The sequence below is a fragment of the Callospermophilus lateralis genome, chromosome 5 (assembly GCF_048772815.1).
Source record: "Callospermophilus lateralis isolate mCalLat2 chromosome 5, mCalLat2.hap1, whole genome shotgun sequence".
In the NCBI taxonomy this organism is placed as follows: domain Eukaryota; kingdom Metazoa; phylum Chordata; class Mammalia; order Rodentia; family Sciuridae; genus Callospermophilus; species Callospermophilus lateralis.
The window spans coordinates 115522488-115544340 of NC_135309.1; the positions used below are offsets into that span (position 1 = coordinate 115522488).

The 21853-nt window shown below is 35.0% G+C and overlaps 1 protein-coding gene across 1 annotated transcript in view; it reads right to left on the reverse strand.

The window, feature by feature from the left end:
* The window catches only part of Cwc27 (CWC27 spliceosome associated cyclophilin), a 218236-nt gene that overhangs the window by 119875 nt on the left and 76508 nt on the right, over positions 1-21853 (reverse strand). The gene's annotated exons all lie outside the window — the stretch shown is intronic.

Sequence of the window (21853 nt, forward strand, 5' to 3'; positions counted from 1 at the left end):
TCAAATTTGATCTCAACTCTCAAAATGAAACATTTTGGTAACTACACTACTATACACTTTGGGGAGTGAGTCAGTTTTTACACAAAAGTACTATGCCACTAACAGGGTATTTTTGGAGAATTAATACAAACTTTCACTTTTTTATTTTTTAAGCTTCTTTTTAATTCTGAGAGCCTTTAGGAGCAGGGGACAGGGGGAAGAAGCAAGGGGGCAGTAAGGGGAGAAGAGGGATGGTTTTTTTTTTTTTTTTTCCTAACAGTGAAAAATAGGACTCTAATTTCAGAGGAAAAAAACAAACAAAAAACTAAATCTTGTGGCCTTTCCTCTCTAGAGAGTCACATAACACATAGTAGAGTATATAGCCTAGTGGATACAACAGGCACAGAGCCATAGCAGAGACCATCACTTGATGTTACCTGACTTTCATAATAAATTTACCTATTCTAAGGCTTAAAGATATACTCTAAATGAATCTGCAGATTCTCTGCTTCTGAAACCCTGGCTGACATTTAGGTGAAAACAAGCTACATCCTGAGGCACTAGTGACTGGATGTAAAGGCTGACTCATTCCCAGGTGATTGCTGCAGAAAATGCCAGTTTTTCTTTTACACAAGTCTATGAAGACTTAACCTCTCCATGGGTTTCCTACTTTGTTACCACCTGGCAGAAAAACAAAATCAAAAAGCCTGCTTGAACTGTGCTACACCACCCCTTCAAGAAAATAAGGACAAGAAAGGAGCCAGGAAAAGCACTTTGGAAACTACTTACACCTAATAAAAACATATTTTAATTTAATCAATGTGAAATCCAAAGTAGTTCAGTCCAATGGAAAAGACACTTTATTTATGTGAGTTCTTAATTTAGGCTTGATTCATGCTTCATGAATAAAAACTACTATGTTATAGAAAAAGGTGAACACTTGGCCTTCATGTACCCTTACACTCTTCACTGACCCCATATGAGAAATGTAGCAAGATTCACTATTTGTCCTTAATTTTGTGAATAAACAAAAATTTTGTTTTGAAAAAAAAGCTCATTAAAAATATAAAATCAATAAAGTAATATAATTAAAATTTTACATGGCTGTTTTTACTTTTTTCCCTATCCCAAAAATGCTGTGCTAGCATAACTATGTGTCATTAAACCCTCACATCAAATTCTAAACGGATGTTATTTTTACAGGCAGGAATCGACCACAAGGAATGGTGCTGGGAATTGGAAAGAAGATAGTACATACAAAGATAATGTAGTAAGAAACAGCAAGGCAAATGAAGTAATACTCCAGCTTACATGGACTATAGTGTACAATAAGTCGAAACACAAAGAATAAACCTGGGAGAAAAAAATGATATATTTCACACATACTACATCATCAATATGAAAATAAAATTTTATTGGACATATGAACCTGAAGATCACTTAAGAAAACAATAGGTGCTAGGTGGAAAGTATTTTCAATGGAGTATAGTTTAAATAGCATTTCTAAAACTGCAGCAAATATCATCATTGCCTAAAGAATAGATTACACACATGATGCTGATTCCAGAGTTTCTAATGTTGTAGGTTTGAGTGGGGTATGACATTTCCAATTATAACAAATACGTGGGGCTGGAGCTGAGTGGTAGAGCATTGCCTTGTATGTGTGAGGCACTGGCTTCAATCTTCAGCACCACAAAAAGTAAATAAAAGTATTGTGTTTATTAAACAAACAAACAAATATGTGGGGAAGCTATTACTGATCGTGGGACCAGCTTTGAGAACCAATGGTTCAAAAGAAATGTTACACATGGAATATGCAAATTTATTATTCTATTAGCTTTGAAAATAAACCTCTTCAAGGAGGTAACAGAATTAGTTACTTTACATTTAGTCAAACTTCAGTATTTATAGTTGGACACACTAAAAACTTAAGAGACAACTGGGAAATGGTACATAAGTAAATAAAAAAAAATTCTCTCAGAGTCTTTAGTAAACTCAGGTATTCTCCAGGAGTCAGAGAATAAGCTTCTCTATAAGAGTAATTCATTGCTGCATTTAACAGAGTTTTCACATGACTTTCCTTAAATGTGGTTTGGGGGGATAAGAAGTTTTGGGTGAGGAGAGTAGTCTTCTAACATTTTGATAATTTCTTGATAAATTTCAACAATTGCCATTAGTTTGTGGGTAGTACTGTACTCTGCATTTTTATGTGTATTTAGAACCTGCACTATGTAATATATATAATCAATTCTTTATAAAATACTACTATTACTTCAAAAGGATACAAATCTGGTACGTGATATGGCAGCGAATATACAAAGCTAATGCAACAAACAAAAACAGAACAATTGAGTTTTGGAGGTATATTTTAAAAAGTCCTTTCTCCTCTTCTTCTAAAGAGCCTCTTTCTCTAGAAAGAAGAGGTTAGGATTAGAGGTAAGTTCTAATGTTCTACATTAAAACTAACCTCCGACTCTCACTATGCTACAGGTATCTTGAAGTGGGGTCTGCTATGTCATTCAGTGAAGTATGGCTCAGACGTCACTGGAGGTCAGGTCTACTTAAAAATGCTGAAATATTATGGCTGAGATTACTTTCCCATGTTCCACTAATTTGCAGGGCAATTCCTTGTAATTGACACTGGAGTTCTGTACTAATGCCTGACAAGGCTTTCTTTGCCAGGACCTCTGACTCAGTCTATAAACTTAGACTTGCTGCAGTCTTCCACATGGATCAGATTCTGATTGGCTCTGTTCCCTTGGCTGTTCAAAATAAGCTAACGATAAAGCACTAACTGCTGACTAGTGGATGTTTTCTCTCATCATCCATGCAAAACGTGTGCCAATAAAATAGAAACCTGTTCTTATTAAAGTGCAAATTCATACTGTGATACCTCTTATTGCATTAAAACTTCATAACAATGATAATACTAAAGCAAGTATCACTTATGTTTTCCCACTTACAAGTTCTGCATGAAAAGATCACAAATTTTATAATCACAAAGATACAGGTTCAAGTCCTGGTTCAAAAGCTCACCAGCTGTGTAACACTGGGAAAGTTTATATAAAACTCCCTGAGGCTTCTATCTAATATGTGAAAACGAGGAAGATCCACAGTAGTGGTAGAGTTTCAACAAATCTTAAAACTAACCCAAACTGTTTCCCTTTTTGCTAGGAGATGCAAAATGTTATTTATCCATAATCCTCTTGTTTGTAAAATAATGATTATGTACTTCAGTAGAAAATGTCAAAGCTAAAGTGTTTGGTCCTTGAATCAAATATAAAAATTAATCAGCAAAATATGTATACACATATAAGTTCTTCCCCATACTTTACAGTGAGTGATCAAAAGGGTGGGCTTTAATGTATAGAACACTTAACCCAAGAGAAGGATCCACATTTTTCTCAAAAGTATATGAAACATTCTCAAAATAGACCATATGCAAGCTCATGAAACAAGCCTTGACACAATTAAAAGGACTGAAATCATACAAAGTATGTTCTCCAACCAGATGGAATGAGATTAGAAATCATAACAGAAAGCCTAACAGGTGTGGTGGTGCATACCTGTAATCCCAGAGTCTCGGGGGGCTGAGGCAGGAGGATTGAGAGTTCAAAGCCAGCCTCAGCAAAAGTGAGGGGCTAAGCAACTCAATGAATCTTGTTTCTAAATAAAATACAAAATAGGGCTGGGGATGTGGCTCATTTGCCGAGTGCCTCTAAGTTCAATCCCCGGTACCCCACTCCTCCCCCTAAAGAAATCAATAACAGAGAAATTTGGGAAACTTACAAATATGTGGAAATTAACAACATAATTCTAAACAACTAATTGATCAAAGAAGTCTCCGAGGAATCAAGGTACTTTTGAGTTAAATAAATGAAAACAGCATACTCAAATTCATGGGATTAACCCAAAACAATCTTAGAGGGAAATTTACAGCTGTATATTAAAGAAGAAAGATCTTAAGAGTAGAAAAGTGCTTTGTACTGCTTTGTACTGTATAAGACTAAGATAAACATAAGCATCAATAACATTGTTCTCATGGCCTGGTACCTTTGGCATTTTTCCCTATAATATATCTAGAAACGAATGGGGCTGGGGTTATGGCTCAGTGGTAGAATGCTCACCAAGCACTAGCTTTGATCCACAGCACCACATAAAAATAAATAAATAAAAATAATAGTAGATGGAGTAAGAAAATTAATAAAAGAAAAAAGAAAAACAATCAGCCAGTGAATTTCTAAATATATTTAGAAAACCAATCTCTCTCTCATCAATTACAAATCGGGAACTGTGCTTCTGGGGAGGAGGTCCTAAATGTTAATGTAATGATTTGGAGACAAAATTCACTGGCTTTGGTCCTTGGTCCTTGAATCAAATATTCAAATTATAACAGCAAAATACGTATACACATATAATTTCACTAGAGTCTCAAGAGAATAGGAATGGGCTTATATCATCTGTTTTATAGATGAGGCTATTTTATAACTGAGGCTTAAATTAAGAAGGCTCCTTTTTTCCCTTCTTTTTTCTTTTATTTGTTTTAATTAGTTACACATGACTGTACAATGATCTTGACATATCATACATTTGAATCAGATGGGTATAATTTCTCATTTTTCTGAGTATACAGGTAAGAGGGCTCCTTAAACGATAGTGTCTCAGTTCCCTTAACTTTTGAAATCTTATTATATACATTTGTGATGAGTTTTACTAAGATTTTCTCATATGCTTTGGTTATAATGATTTATGTGGAGTTCTAACCATCTTAACTCCAGATCCATTTTCTTGTAGGAACAACATATGACAGAGGTGGCTGGAAGACTTCAAATAAAAGTTTTTAAAAGATGATTCAAGATATATTATTTTAATACTAATATTTTAAGAAGATAATGTTAATATATAGTACTAGACAGACTCATTCTGAAAAATTTGCTCAGTATGACTGTTAATTGCCTGTCTGTTGAAGAACACAGGGCAATTTGAATGTGGGCTGGGCTAGATGATGATTATTAGGGAATTATTAATTTATTAAATATAATGATATAATTCAATATAAGAATATCATTATGGTTATATAAGTCCATTTTAAAGGGACTTACAAGGAAGATTTTAGTGGTAAAACATCATGACCTTTGTAATTTATTTCTGTGCTAAAGTATTTTAAAGCAAATAGGGGAAACTTAATAATGGTTAAATCTAAGTTATAGGCATGAGTGTTTTATCTTCTTTTTTTTGTACCAGGGATTGAACCCAGGAGCACTTAACCACCAAGCCACATCCCCAGACCCCTTTTAAAATACTTACCTAATTATTTATTTGAGATAGGGTCTCACTAAGTTGCTTAGAGCCTCAATAAGTTGCTGACGGTGGCTTTGAACTTGCAATCCTCCTGACTCATCCTCCCGAGCTGCTGGGATTACAAGCATGTGGCACTGCACCCAGCTTCTTTTTCTTTTTGGTATTATTATATGTTGCTTTCTGATGTGTCTAATTTTTTTTTTTTTACAATGAAAAGTTTTAAAAAGATTATTCAAGTGGGCCATATTGGCACAAAATCCACTGACACAGTAGTGACTATGCAGAGGGACTACTCTACTTGGGCAAGTGTGCTGGCAGATAGGCAATAGTGATGTTGCTGGAAGGATCCATCTGCTGAGGAACCCTGCATCCTCCCTCAGCTTGGCTCTTCAGGCTTCCCATCAATTCTGTAAGTTCATTAATAACCTTCTGGTATGTTCATTTATGGTTTAACCAAAAGGGTTTCTGTTACATAGCAATAAGAACTTAAAGAAATAAACCAAACCTACTTTAAGTCTAGTACTTTGTGCTCTGCACATAAAAACGTCCCCTAAAATGGATTTTAAAATCCTCATAACAAGATGCATAGGATAATATAGATATCAGATAAAAGCATCAGAAGAATGATACTGTATTAAAATGATTATCATATTTAATTTTCAAAATAGCATGACATTGAATATTCCTTTGGAAAGTAATGAGAGTGACACCTTAATGACCTAAATTCATATTGAGATACAAATTTTATATGGAAGTGTAATGTAAGACAGTATAACAGTAGTTGAGATCTGAAATTACCTTCCTGCTAAATTATGCATAAAGAACGTCCATTCACAGATCTCCATTTAAAATGGTTACTTATTCAAATTTCTCTATTCTTCAAACCTTAATATACAAATAAAAGTTAATATAGTAAAATAAAACAATTCTTATAAAAGGAAAAGCATGTATAAAAATGCCCTTGATTTTTAAATTGGTACTAAGTACAGGGGACTTGACATGAACAAACTATGCTAAGAACAAACTATGCTAAGAACACTGTTACATGCACAGCTCCTGGTGGACCACTACTTCTGGTGTTTGCACCCTTGTTTAGTCCCTTCCTACACTGACTCTAGGAAGCGATAAGACACCTCTAAAGTGGAGAAAACTGGTTTTTAAAACCTGATTTGGCTAATAAAACACTAAAAAACAAAACAAAACAAAAAAAGAGGCTTGATAATCAATAGCACATGAGGGCTTGCACTATTGGAATATATCCTTATGGACCTAAGACCATGAAACGAGATAATTCAAGTTACCACATGAAAAGATCACTCATAACAGAGAACAGAGGAATTGATCCAACACACAGAGCCAAGGTCCAGGACATGTCCCATTGAGACATTCCATGGGCTGATTTAGGTAACTCTCAGACACTTGAGCAACATCAACTAAGGTCCCACATACTGCAGAGCAGATTAAACCATTTACTTTGTAGTCTCTCCAATTCCTGGTCTACAGAATTACAAGCTTTTTCTTCCAGATATTGAGTTTGGGGTAATTTTAACACAGAGATAACTGAAGCAAGACTATACTATGATGTGTAGTCATTTCTATTTTGATAATATAACATGCATAATCACATACTCATAAGCTATTAACTAATGATATCTTTTGAAGAAATTCACCATTGTTTATATTTTCAAATCATGCCCACAGAGATACAGATCAAAGTATTTGAAGTTATAAGGAAATACAAATGTTTATATTACAAAAGTTTAAAAAATATTGTTATATGTTATAAATACCCACTCAAAAATTTGATGGGAGACTTAATGGCAGAAAAATTAATGCTGCTATATTAACAATATTAAAAACCAAAGCAGATCCTAAATGAGGTCCTTATGTTTTATAGGTGCTCATCATAAAACATAGTCAAAACAATCACAGGTAAAATTGAAAATTTAGCCTGAAAACCTGGAGTTTGGGCTGACACTTTAGCCTTATCAGATGAAATCTATCACAGGATAGTGGTATACTCTGAAATCAAATCCAGGGCAGTTGATGATGGGGTGATGTAGACTCTCAGTCCCAACAGTGTTAACAGGCAAAAGTTCTTTAGACAGTTGTTGATTTTTGGTAATTCACTATAAATATCAATAATTTTTGCATTTTATTCACATTGAGGGTTTAAATACATTTAAAAATACAGCAACAATGTACTAAATATTGTAATTCTTCCACTATTAATATTTAATTCATTAAAATATCAACAAATAAATAAAATGATTAACGTGTGTGACTTTTTTTAAGTTTGAGAATGCACTGGTAGGTTCACTATGGAATAGCAAGAAAAATGCATAGTTATCTGAAGTAAGATTACAGAGTTAGAATTTTGGTTCTGGTATTTTTTAACTTGTGATTAGCTCCTTAACTGGAAAATGCGTCTAATAATAGTAATTATCTAGTAGGGTTGTTGAGAAGTTTTAATGAGTTAGCATACAAGAGTTTGTACATATATTATACCAAGTAAGCATATGCAATTAACATTACATTTTACATTTGCCAACAATAAAATGTTAATAGTAGAGTTTCAAAAGCACAACACATTGTGAACCTTCACACTTTGGGAAAGGTTTCACTGAAAGCAAGAAAAATGAACATAAGGATAAATACAGTCCCTGAGTTAGTGTTTATTATGATAAACACTAATATTAGTAACAGAATTTTGATAGGAAAGGATCTTAAGAAATCATCTGATTCTGCTTCTAGAATTCTGCCTCCTTATTGTTTGCACACATAGTACCTTCCTCAGACAAACTTTTATACAATTGGTTTGTTCAGTTTCTAACAGTGAGCTCAATCTTTTAAGAATTTATCATTCCTGATAGGTCTACTTTCTTTCACAAGTTATTGTTTGCCATTCTACTCTGAATTTGAATCACTTTTATTTTCTTTTTTAGAATATTTCAACATTGTTTTCTTTGACATATAATTTAGATACAAAGCAAAGAACAATGGCTTAAGTGTTTATAGCTCAATGAGTTATGAAATATACATACACCTGTGTAATTGAAACCCCTAGAATGTTCTCATCATCTCAGAAAGCTCCCTTATACCCCTTTCTACATGTCTGCTATTCTTTCTTGCCATTATTCCCTCTCCAACCACAACCACTGTTCTTCTTCTCATCATCATAGACTAGTTTTGCTTAATCTAACAATTAATATAAGTGGAATGATACAGTATGTTCTTTTCAGTGTCAGGCTTTTTCACTTCACACAGTGTTTCTGAGTCACAGAAATTGCTGTAGTATGTATCAATAGTTTGTTTCTTTTTACTGCTAGGTAGTTTTCTCTGCACAGATTTCATACACAATTTATCTAGTCATTATCCTATTGGATAGGATAGATTGGATGGGTTGCTTCCACAAATCATTATGGCATACATGTACAAGTCTTTTTGTCGGTAAATGCATTCATTTCTCTTTGATACATGCATTCAAATTAATAGAGTATGTATATGTTTTTACAAAAACTATTGAATTGCTTAGCACAGGTTATACTCCCACTAGCATTTGTCTTTGACAGTTCTGGTTCTCTAAATCCTTGCTAGGATTTTCTCTCTCTGCTTTTCTTTTCTTTTTTAAAGCTAATCTAGTGGGTTTTGTGTTTTTTGTTTTGTGTTTTTGTGCTTCCTTGAATATGATGTTGAACATTTTTCATGTGCTTATTGGCTATTTATTTGTCTTCCTGTATTCAAGTCTTTTGCCCATTGTTAAAATTAGTTGTGAATAGTAAGTTTCTAGATACAAGTCTTTTATATTACAAATGTTTTCTCCTAATCTTAATATTTTATCTTGATAAACTGACAATTTAAATTTTGCTTAAGTTCTTGCTTTCCCTTTAAAGTATAATGATACTGAAATAATGTAAAATGCAATCAAAATGGTAAAAGTCACTTATTAAATCCAAAATAAAACACAACAAGGTCCAAGAAGAGTTTTCAATAAAAGACCTAGATCTGTTACTGACTTCTAAAATTAGGGTTTCCTTCACTGCTCTGACACATCTGACCTGACTGGCTATTTTTATGGTCACCCAGCTAACTTCTAGTATGTTAGCTGAGTTACCTTATTTATGTAAATACACTGAGTATTATCTTGACTCCTATTGTAACGTCAACAAATTGGATATTACAAGGAACAAGAACTCAATATACCCTCCAGGTTGCCAAAAGACACTAGCAGGTCCTCTGTGGGTATGACTCTTAAATTACCTAATGAAAGGCCCCTGCCAGGGGTCCCACATTTATAGACTTTTTATTGCTGGTTTTTTTTAAGCCTGGTAGACAACATGTAGCCATCTTGACTGTGCATATTTTGCCCACACAAAGGCAGGTCTGTCTTTGTCTTTTTTTGGACAGTGGTAGAATACCAGTCAGTGAGTAAATGTGGTAAAAGGAAGAAGTACAGTCTTTATTAGGCAGTGATGAATGAACTGAATACTGAAATTTAAACTAGTAATAAACAGTGCTACCTAGACTTTATGCTTCAAAACAATATACTGCCCAGCTGGTAACTTACTCAAAGCTTAAATCAAGAGCAATCTTATAATTTCTCCAATCAGGTACCTTCTCAGGGAGAATGGCTGGAAAATGCATTCTCAACTGACACTTTTTTCTTTGCTACTAAAATATTACAATTCTTTATAAGTTTCTATATATTCATATATTTTTATCAACATATAACATATTTTCAAGTTGGGTTAATTTTATTAGCTAGCAATATCTGTGGTCCATCACAAGGTGTTATTTTAATAAGATAATTTACAAGAAATAATAAAGCATACTGCAGATTTGATTTTCAGAGTTATAAAAAATGGAATTTACTATACAGAATGGTTGTGAAAAGACAACTAAATTAGTTAGTTTCCATTGCCTTCAAATGCTCATCTTTAATCCAATTTTACCCATTAAAACAACCACCTCTTAAATATGCTCCTTTCATTTAATGAACATGTAACCATACTTGATGATCCAAGCTGCTAAATTCTTTCCAGGATTACTTTATTTATTTATTTTTTAAACCTAAAGCAATAAGTTAATCTTATCAATTTCTCATCCCCAAATATCAACATTAAAAAACATAAATCTCATTTAAAGGCTAAACTATTAAACATACAGATTAAAATCTAGGAACCTCTTACATACACAGTTAAGAAGCTAATTGAAATTTTCTCATTTTAAATACGAACCAAATCTTCTCATTTTAAACATGAACTATCTATACATAGTGAAACAGCTACAAAGCACCTGACTGTTGATTATGTCAACATATTCAGAGTAAGACATATTTTCTGGATGCAAGCACGACAATCAATGAGAATAATTCACTCACTGCTAATAAAATACTACTTATAACATTCTTCTGCAATAATATTTGGAAGTAAAACTTACTGCTCTTTTTATTTATTCCCAAATCATTATTTTCCAAATATGACAACAACAATAAACCTCTTTTTCAAGGGCTAAGAACTGCTTATTGTTAGACCATTAATATTGAGGTTACCAAGCATTAATTCAAGATACCAAAAGTTTAAACATGACAACACTAACTGTAAACTTGGCTCAGAGAACCAGTGATCTCAGATCAGCCTGTAGGCACTGCAGAAACAGAAAGGAGAAGAGAAAAAATGAAATAACACAACTCTAAATGTATTAAGCTAGATCATTTTTTACAAGATTTTTTTGTAAATAAAAAACTTCAAAAATCTTAATTTCTAGGTGTATTGAATAGTTTTCTTGTAGAGGAATTATCAAGTCTATGTTTTACAAGTGCTAGAAAAAATGGCTGGAATCAAGGAGAGAAACAGAGTAGTAAAGCCATGGCTAGTTTATGACCCTAAGTGAGGGCAGTGATGGATGTTTATAAGAATAATACATAAAAATCAACATTGGTGCTTAATATTAAAATATTAATAGAGTAACAGTTACAAGAAGAACAGTTATAAGACTAAAATAAGTCTAAGATGTGTCCTTATTTTAATCTAAAGTACAGAACATGGACTTAATCTCTATCCAATATCAACTTTATAAAGCAAACACACCAGTATAGGTTCCTCAGTGGTCCCTGACTAAAGAAAAGATACAAGCAGCCCATGACCTGGTCAAACAACAATTAGCAGAGGGACATATACAACCTTCCATATCTCCCTATAATACTCTCATTTTTGTAATTAAAAAGAAATCTGGTAAATGGAGCTAGGACCTTTATTTGATATCCTAAAAGGTCCATCAGATCCAAATTCACCCCGCATGTTAACGCCTGAAGCAAGAAAGGCATTAAAAATCATTGAAACATATATGGAAAATATGCATTTGGATAGAATTGATATAAGTTTGCCTTTATTATTTATTGTACTACCAACAAAAAATATTCCTACAGGAGTATTTTGGCAAGAAGGTCCACTATTGTGGATACATTTATCTTATTCTCCTAACACTAAACTTACTAGATATCCTGAGGCTGTAGGACAATTAATACTCAAAGGAATAAAAGCAGCAAAGGGAGTGTTTGGAATTTCTCCCAATAAAATTATTACTCCATATACTATGGATCAAATTGATGAGTTAACTAATGAGTTAAATACTTGGGCAATAATCATGTGTAAATCTAATGTTTCATTTGATAATCACTTACCATCTAATCCTTTGTTGTCTTTTTGGTCTAAGCATCCTGTAGTTTTTCCAAAAATGACAAGAAAAACCCCTATCATAAATGCTCCAAATATATTCACTGATAGGTCAAATAATGGTACAGCAGCAGTAGTTACCCCTGATCAAACTTTTACATTTTTAGTACCCAAAGAATCAGCTCAAAAGGTAGAGCTTAATGCAGTATTACAAGCTTTTATGATGTTTAAAGATTCCGTATTTAATTTATTTTCTGATAGTCAGTATGTAGTTAATGCTATAGTATCCCTTGAAGATGCTGGTAGGATTTCCCCTTCTTCTACTGTTTTCTCTTTGTTTTCCACTATACAAAGTCTAATCTGGGACAGAAAAGATCCATTCTTTATAGGACATATCAGGGCACATACAGGATTGCCTGGAGCCATTAGTTTGGGCAATGAATTAGCAGATAAATCTACACATGACATACATATTTTCTCCACAATAGAAGAAACTATAAACTTTCATAAAAAGTTCCATGTCAATGCTAACACTTTACAAAAGCGTTTTAAAATAACTAAAGAACAAGCCAGACATATAATAAAACAATGTCAAAATTGTGTGACATTTTTACCACAGGTTAATCTTGGAGTCAATCCTAGAGGACTGATACCTAACCATATTTGGCAGATGGACGTCACACACTTGCCAGAATTTGGAAAATTAAAATATTTGCATGTTACAGTTGATATTTCTTCTGGATTTTTGATGGGCTCCCTTCATGCCGGAGAAAAAACTAAAGATGTTATAGCTCATTGCTTACAAAATTTTGCCACTGTGGGCATTCCAAAACAGTTAAAAACAGATAATGGTCCTGGTTATGCTTCTACCTCTTTTAAACAATTTTGCTCATCATTTGGCATTACTCACATAATAGGAATTCCATACAATCCACAGGGACAAGGCATAGTTGAAAGAGCTCATCAAACTATTAAAATGTACTTATTAAAACAAAAGGAGGGAATTGGAAAGGGGTATATATCCCCCAAAGATAAACTTAAAATAACCCTTTTTACTCTAAACTTTTTAAATTTGGATTCATCAGGGCTTAGTGCTGCGGAAAGACATTTGTATCCAAAAAGTGTACATAAGCCTAAGGTATTTTGGAAGGATATTCTAACAGGACAATGGAAAGGTCCTGACCCAGTGATTGTCTGGAGTCACGGCTCTGTTTGTGTTTTTCCACAGGGAGAACAGCAGCCGATTTGGATTCCAGAGAGATTAACCAAAACAATTTCTACAAACCAAAAAGAAGATAATTTGACTCAAATCCATAACAGCTGATATCCAGAACTCCAGCTTGGCTATTCTTACATCTTCGACAGTGATTAACCAGGATGCTTTTTTCAATATCTATTTTATTATTGCTTTTTCCCACATCATAAAGTTCTATTTTATTTTTGAGCTCATACAGACCTAGGTTAATGTTTTTCTGATCAGTTTTATTTTTTGACTGTGGAGTTTTTAAACATTGCAATGGAGATTTCACCTAGGTAAAGCTACAAGGCCTTTTCTATTGTTTTATGTGTTGTATGTTACGTGTGCACACTTCTGTTTTGTGTTGTATGTCTGTATGTGCGTATGTCCATATATCATATATGAGGAGCGCTCATGAATAAATAGATCCGAATTTTTTTTATTATTCACATGATTTTAATGGTTTAATTTAAATTGGGTAAACAGCTGTTGAAGATTGTTTTAATATGTGTACAAATAAGCAGGTTAACAGATCTGTTTGTTTACTTTCACCTCTCCTTTTCATTATATTTAATAATTCTGTTCAGGATAATGTAAATTGTTCTAAAAATTGTTTTCTTAGTACCTGTTGAAATGTTACATATTTTTTTTTTAACATCATTGTCAGAATTCCTATTTTCATCCCAGTGCCGGTGAAGACAAAGATGAAATCAAACTACAACTTCTTCGATAATTATCACAACAAACTGTATAAACTGATACATCAATGAATAATAACTCAACAAGTAACGCTCAATCAATGAGTCGATTTATTTTGGGAGGAAATGGACATATTGATAGATTCCTCCGCTTTGAACTGCTTACAAAACTTGCCTGGACTATGTATCACTTGTATGCACTGTGATCTATCTGTTGATGCAGCGAATTATGGCAATGAAGGCGTATCTTTGCTGATATGTCACCAATGATGCAATTTTTCCTAAGGAGCCGTCAATTGACTTGGTGTCGTGGCATTTCTGTATCCTCCTCCCTTCTACTAGTGATGGTCTAATTTTGGGGGCCAACAGAGGTGAGGCAAAGAACCTCACCCCCCCACCAGCACCAAGGCCAAATTTGGGGGCCAACAGAGGTGAGGCAAAGAACCTCACCCCCACACTGGTACATAGGCCTATCCACAAGTATGGCTATATGCTGGACCGGCAGTCAGTGACGGGTATGATCCAATTGCAGTGGTATCAAACCTAAGACAGGAGGCTGACACCTAAAGGTCAGTTTTCCGATGACGGGTAAGAACCATATGTTGAATTGGACAAACCTAACAGGCATGGTCCCTAGCCACATTGCTTGTTGCTTAATTAAACAGAAGTGGGGAGATGCTAAGAGCCATAGCCAAGTAATATGATGCATGGCATTTTTGGTTGAAAGGTGATGCCAGCAAGCCATTGAGATGATATGATTATGTTAAGATTTGCATTCATATGGATATTGGACTCCTGCTGTCCACCTGGGCCTGCTACAGGACTCCTGGAGAGTTCCCATTGATTGGGCAAGTGCGGTAGGAGGGAATTCCAGAGGAGGAACCGCCTCTTGGGTTCCGGGAGAACGTGGCGTGTAATCTTCCCGGGCTCATACAGGGCATTGGCGGCAGTTTCAAAAAATAAAGTTTGTTCCTGCTTGAGTGGCTTGTGATTTTGTGCCCAGCCAGACTGCGGCAGAGCTCAGCTTCTCCTACTCAGGCTCCCACCTGACCAGAACCTCCCCTGCTAGACCCATGGGCATCCCTCCAAGGCTACCCTCAGCTGCCGAAGCTGATCAAGTCTGTTCAGAGCTCACCCACAGTCATCCCCAGAGGTCCACAGGCCTCTCTCTTGGGCTTTGCTAACTCATCTTTGTTTATCTTCCAATAAAAAATTTTATTTGTGGCCTGGGGATACAGCTCAGTGGTACAGTACTTGCCTAGCATGCATAGGCCCTGGGTTCCATCCATAGCACTGGAAACAAACAGAACTATATTAAAGGCAAAGAAGGTGGGCCTCTCAAGTATGCAGACTGCATAAAATGGATGGGATCTGGTGGTTGAAAAGATGGGCTAAAAAGTGACTTACCTCTGCATTGGAGTTCGGAGGTACAGACAAAGAGGATGGACTCTCAGCCTGTGGCCAATGGTGCAGTTTGGCCAGTGTGACTAGAGTTTAGGACCTGGTACCAATGGAGATGTGTTCCAGGCCCTACACAAAATATCTATTGCTGAGCACCACATTTTAACCCAAATAGTGATGGGTGGGGTTGGGGAGCGATCTGGGCATTTATCACATACCTGGCCTTATGCAGAGGGGCAGAGCTCAGGTCACTGAATCCTTAAAGAAAGGCTTATGTCCCATTTTACAGATGGGACACTTGCCCTGGCTGGCTTGGGGCAGAACTCACCTAACAGATCCATAACTAGTGAGCTGCCTGCAGGCCTTCAGGAAAGAATATGTGAAGGAGTGGAGTTCAATGTTCCTGGGAAGAGACAGGACACAGAGAATTGCCTCCAAGTGCTGGAGGGTAGTCAGGTGGCTTGGCACAGGAAGGGTCTACTTTCTGTGATTCCCAAAGTCCAAACCAAGGCCAGGGCAGGAAGATGCCCCATCACCATAGCAACACCTGTACCATGGTGGGTGAGTGTTAAGGACCTAGAGGCAGAGTCCTGCAACTGGGTGAGTCATCAAGGACCCCTTGGTGCCCAGGTCCAGAACCCACCACACCTGCAGCACCATTCTGAGGAGGATCTGCTCTCCCAGGATCCCAGGATCCCTGCCTGGAGCTGCTCCCCACTCCATAAATTTTACATTTTCTGTACTTAACTACAACTAAAAATAAAAATATACATATTTTTAAAGGTAAATTATGGGGGTTGGGAGGAAAAAGATTATGTCAATACTTTGCATGTAATAGGCCCTCAATAAATATTAAATAAATCAGATTCTTGATGATATGCTGAAACTAAAGTCTCTCATAGTTCATCAAGGTTCATTATTTGAGCTAAAAGTAGCATCAAAGCTTATTTCTTGTACCTACAAAGAAAAATTTCACCATCCAGCATTGCTGGCAGAGGGCAATAACTCCTGTTTGAATAGTGGGACTTCATTACGATACAGCAACCTCATTTCATTTGGTCCTGGTCTGCCTGTCACAAAAGTTTGTCCTTATTGTTGAGACCCAGTTTTCCTCCTAGTAACTTTCATTCACTGACTTTGGTTAGAAGCTCTAGGGAGGAAAAAAATATCCCAGTCTTTCTTTCATTTGGACACTTTCAGTATAAAAGGGTTAGGAGATAATGCCAAGTCATAGTCTAGTTTGTTAACAAGTTTATTACCCCAATGCTATAAAGAATTAGCCATAGGATCCATACAATTCTAAGTTTTTTCTCTTAAAATTAAGAATTCAAGTTGTTATAAGTAGAAGTTTTCATATAAATGCTAATTTATTTGAAGCCATGTATAATATTAGATTTTCTACTTGATACAAAAAGCCCTTAATTTAAAAACTAAGTTTTATTTCTTGAATCAGCTGTGACCAGACTCTGAAATACTGTCTTTTTTTTTTTTTTTTTTTTTTGGTGCTGGGGATTGAACCCAGGGCCTTTTGCATGTGAGGTAAGCACTGTACCAACTGAACTATATCTCCAACCCCTGTCTGGCTCTTTTGTTTCTCCCTCTTGTAACTCTAATACATCTAATATATTCTATTAGCAAAAATGCTTTGGCCTAACACTTAAGACAGAGTCATAATATCTTCTTAGTAATTTATTTATTTATTTATATAATTTATTTCATTTTCGTTTGAATTGGAGACTTAACTGTTAAGCACTTTCACAACCTAAAGTGATAAAAATGTTTTCAGTCACTGATCTTTGAGTTTGTTTGTATATACGTAAACATGGATTGATACTAGGCATAGTTACCAACAAATACTAAATGATTGAAGCATTCCAATCGATAATTTATGTTTTCGTCTCTAAGAAAATCACTTGAGCTTTAATACTAGTAGAAGTTTATTTCTGGATATAAAAGTAATTTAACTAATAATATCATGCTGTCTAAACTATACTGATAGGCTATGCCATGTGCTGAAACAGTTTTTTAAAATCTTACTGGTCTCAAGTACTTAATTGAAACATTATTAGCTCTGAAGATAGAAAAGAAGTGGAATAAATTAAGTTTGATTAAGTTTTCAGTATTGAATAAATGAGCATCCAGCATTATTTCCTTATACTCATTAAGTGTTCAGTAAATCTTCGATTAAAATAAGCAAAGATTTCTACTTTGTATTTTTGCTTAACTAGTATTTACATTAAATTATGGTAAGTTTGGTTTTTAGTATATATTATTTTTAAAAGTCATGCAGGTATTAAAAGGACTCTACCCATGTTTTCATCCTGATTTTCCAACATTATAAAAAATTGTTAATGTTGGGAAGACATAAGGAAGTAATTTTTTGAAATATCTGTGATGCTCCCCAAATGAAAAGAATCAGTTTCTTTGGTTTTTCTTCTAAAAAATAAGAATCTTCCCTGTATTAGACTTCTACCAAATGCAGAAAGATCAAAACATTTACATAGTTTTAAATTTTATTGGGATGAAGAGTAAACAGGACTAATTCCTGAATATTGCCTGTCTCTCTAGAGAATTATATCATTAATGGAGTTCATTTGTGACTAAATTTGAGAATGAAATACCTTAATACTTAAAAATATAACCTCAATATAATTCAATTAGAAGTGATATATGAAAATCAACATTCCCAAATAAATGTAACAAATCACTGATTCTATTTTCTCTTACAGAGAAAACTGCTATTTTAATTTTTTTCCCATCATGGTGAATCTTGATGTCAATGAAAGGCTCTCTGAGTTTCCTGATAATATATAGTAGTGGTGTTTTTAGAATCTCAAAATAAAGATGAACAGCCAGAGGTGTTAATATCTTTAAAAAGCCCTTAGAGTTTTTGCTGAACAAGTAAAACTTATATCTGGCAATATACTATCTTCCTTTTTTAAAATAAATATTTTTTTAATTGTTGACGGATCTTTATTTTATTTATTTATATGTGGTGCTGAGTATCGAACCCAATGCCTCACACATGCTAGGCAAGCGCTCTACCACTGAGCTACAACCCTAGCTAGGGTTGTAGATAGGAAGAACCTATCTTCCTTCTTAGTGACACATGCAACCAACAACCAGTAGACTAGGATTTAAAAAAAAAAAAAAAAAAAATATATATATATATATATATATATATATAGATATATATAGATATAGATATATAGATATATATATAGATAGATAGATAGATATATTATTTAATAAAAACATACATTCATCAAGGAAACCCACATAAGACCTGGAAAGATTAAAACTTACAACACTAATGAGATCAACTGTTCTTACATAGGCAATTCCACTGAAAGTGAACCATTACAAAGGGCTTTAATTGGCAAAGGCATTTTGAGGAAGAATCAGAATTTGAAAAACTATGTAAGAACTCATTACCTGCCATGCTAAGGAGATGCAGATTGAATTCTGTTGGCTGGTGTGTGCCATTAAAGAAACATGAGCAAGGGGGGTTGACATGAGTGTTGGAAGCTGTATATGGACTATGGGTTTGTTCGAGCCAATGTTAAGGCAGGGAAGCTGCTTTTCTGGGAACTCCTGGATAAAATTCCCCAGTTTGAGAAAGCCCAGATCATGATGGCACCCTGTCTTAGCTCACAGCTTAGGATCAAACATTAAATTCAAACAATAGATACATGCACATACAGCCTCCTGGAGATGGACAGATGGGTATAACCTTCCAAACACCAAACAATCTGTTTATTGCAAGACCCCTGCCACACCAAGAAACAAGACCTCTCCCACTGAAATTTTATCCCTGCCATTGATGTACTCCCCCTTAAATAAAGAACTGGGGCCTTTTTCAATTGTTCAGTTCCAGATCATATCAAGGCTGGAAGACCCATTAGGTACCCAGCCTTCTTAAATCCAATCTTTGGCTTTGTCTTTAATTCTTACTGATTATTTCAGATGTTTTATTTCCCAGGCAGCTTATCCCTTGTAGCAGGAATCTGGTCTTCAAGGGTGCTGGATACTCCACTACATGAGTAGAACAGTGTTTTAGTAAAAGCACTCTATCAACACAGTAAAAGCCAACTAAAGACACAGTACAGGGAATCAGCTATGTATGTTATGCTATTACAAACCAGCAACCAGCAAACTTTCTGTAGAGGACTATATAGTAATTATTTTAATCTTTGTAGGTCACATAGTCTTGCTCACAACTATTCAAATCTGCCATTATAGCACAAGAGCTGCAATAGGTAGGATATAATCTAAGAAAATGTGGCTATTTTCTATTAAACTTTATTTCAAAAACAGGCAGCAGGTTAGATTTGGTTTGTACTCTGTAGTTTGCCAATCATTCTTTTAGGTCAGAAATAAATACCTGAAATTGGAAAATGAAGATGATAAAGCAGAAATAAAGGTGTAGAGAAATGGGCCTTAAAGATGTAAGCAGAATATCTGATAGGTTTTTGTGGCTCACTACATATAGAGGTAGACATTACAGAAAACAGTCTAGGATGACTTCCAAATTTCTAGCTTAGGTAATTAGATACGGAAGAATATATTCAACGAGACAGGCAATACAGGATGGGAGTAAATTTGTTAAGAATGATTATAATTTGTTTTGGATATGTTGAACTTGAGGTTCCTATGAGAGAACTAATTGAGATGGTACAATATATTTTTGTACATCCACAATTTATCAATCACCACATTCTGCCAATTCTTTCCCATAAGCTTTTAAATTTCTCTGCTACTCCCCCTGCCTGTACCCAATGCCCTGTTTAGCCCCTTATGACCTGACCTTGGAATTAGTTGTAGGCTTTAAGCATTGGTGTCTTTTCTGATCCACTGCCCACACTAAGCAGTCCCCCCGCCCTAGCAAAAAAAAAAAAAAAAAAAGATATTGGGAATTGTAAATCTGACTCCTATCTTACTTGCTATAACTAATAGTAACAAGCAAGCTAGTAGCCTTTTTGTCTTTATATAGTATATGATGTTATCTTTAGTTCGAAAAAGAAAAAAAACATACCTGAATCATTGAAAGATTTGTACATAGCATTTATGGCAAAATATTAACAGTTCTTTATAGATAGTGAAAGCTGTTCTTTATCACATGTCTCTGTTTTCTAAAAAGTCCCTCATGACTAAGTATTATGTTTTTAGTGAAAAGAAGGGGAAAGTTAGAAATATAGACAGAAACCAACAACAGTCAACTCCATGTTCTGCCAATTCCTGCTCAGTCCCTGGGAAGCCTGTAGGATACTGGGTTTAGTAGTCAATCTTCCCTATCTGGCTCCTGCTATTAGCCCTCCAGAACATGTAAGCTCCCACAGAGCTCATGCAGAGCTCATTTCTCTGCCTGGCACTTCTAGCTACTGTTTCCACACATTGACTCTTCTGCTTTGAATCCGAGCTATAGACTCAGAGATTTGGCTTTGGAAAGGGCAAGCCTAAAGGGCTATGTCCCTGATAGGGAGCCTATCTGCAATAGTTTCCACATAAAGACAGCCCCTGGAGACTAGATCTAAGGGAATTTATAATGTGTAGTGTTGTGCCACAAATGACCCTGATCAAGAAGTTACCATGTCCTTTATAAGAAGTGTCAGGAGTCCTCTTTGACTCCTTCTTCTTTGGCCACCCATTCAGCTGCCATATCTAGTTGCCATTTCTTCTTTCATACCAACTCTTTTCCGTGTTTTTTCAAGGGCTTTAATCTTTTCCTTATACAATTGCCATAGATTCCTAACTGATCTTTTAGCCTCCAGATTTCCCCCACTATAATCTATTTTATTAAGGTAGTGCTCAGAAACCTTAAAGAGACTCCCAAAGAAATGTGAAACAGCCTGCCTGAAGATATCTACTCTCCAGTTCAAAACTTCTTTTCCTAGTATCTGTCTATGGAGATAGTTGGACCTTTCGCAATTCCTCCTCTCACTAGGCTTTGTCCTTCCTTTTTTCCAGGTACTTCTTCAATTCCCTCCAAAAAGGAACAGCTTCCTTCATCCTGCTAAACTTCTATACCCTAGCTTAAATGCTACCTATTCCGTTATACTTTCCTTGTTCACAAAAGTAACTATTCTTGCATTAATTTTTTAAAAAATAATACAGTTTCTATGTACATATCTACTGACTAAATTCTGTTCCTGGCCCCATTACTTCTTTATAACCCTCATCTTCTTCATCCTTGGAATTTTTACAGGATTGACATAATTCAATGTATAGTAGATGAAGAATGAATGAATGTCCCTTTTCAATAATTATTTTAAGAACCAAAACTCTGTCTTCATATCTCAAATTTCTGTGTACCCAACACATTTAAGGCCTAATGAATGTACTCAATAGATACATGCATTTCACTTATTCACTCATCCAATAGACATAGCACCTACTATGTATTAGGCATTGCAATTAAGAATTCAGAAAAGGATTAAATTAAATTTTTGAAAATGATCCAACCTTCCACTGTTTTGAAAGATACTCTTCCTATCAATAAAAGAGATAGATTAGACAGCTTCTCTGTTCCTCTTGGGTCAAGTTTTTATAGTATGACTCATTAT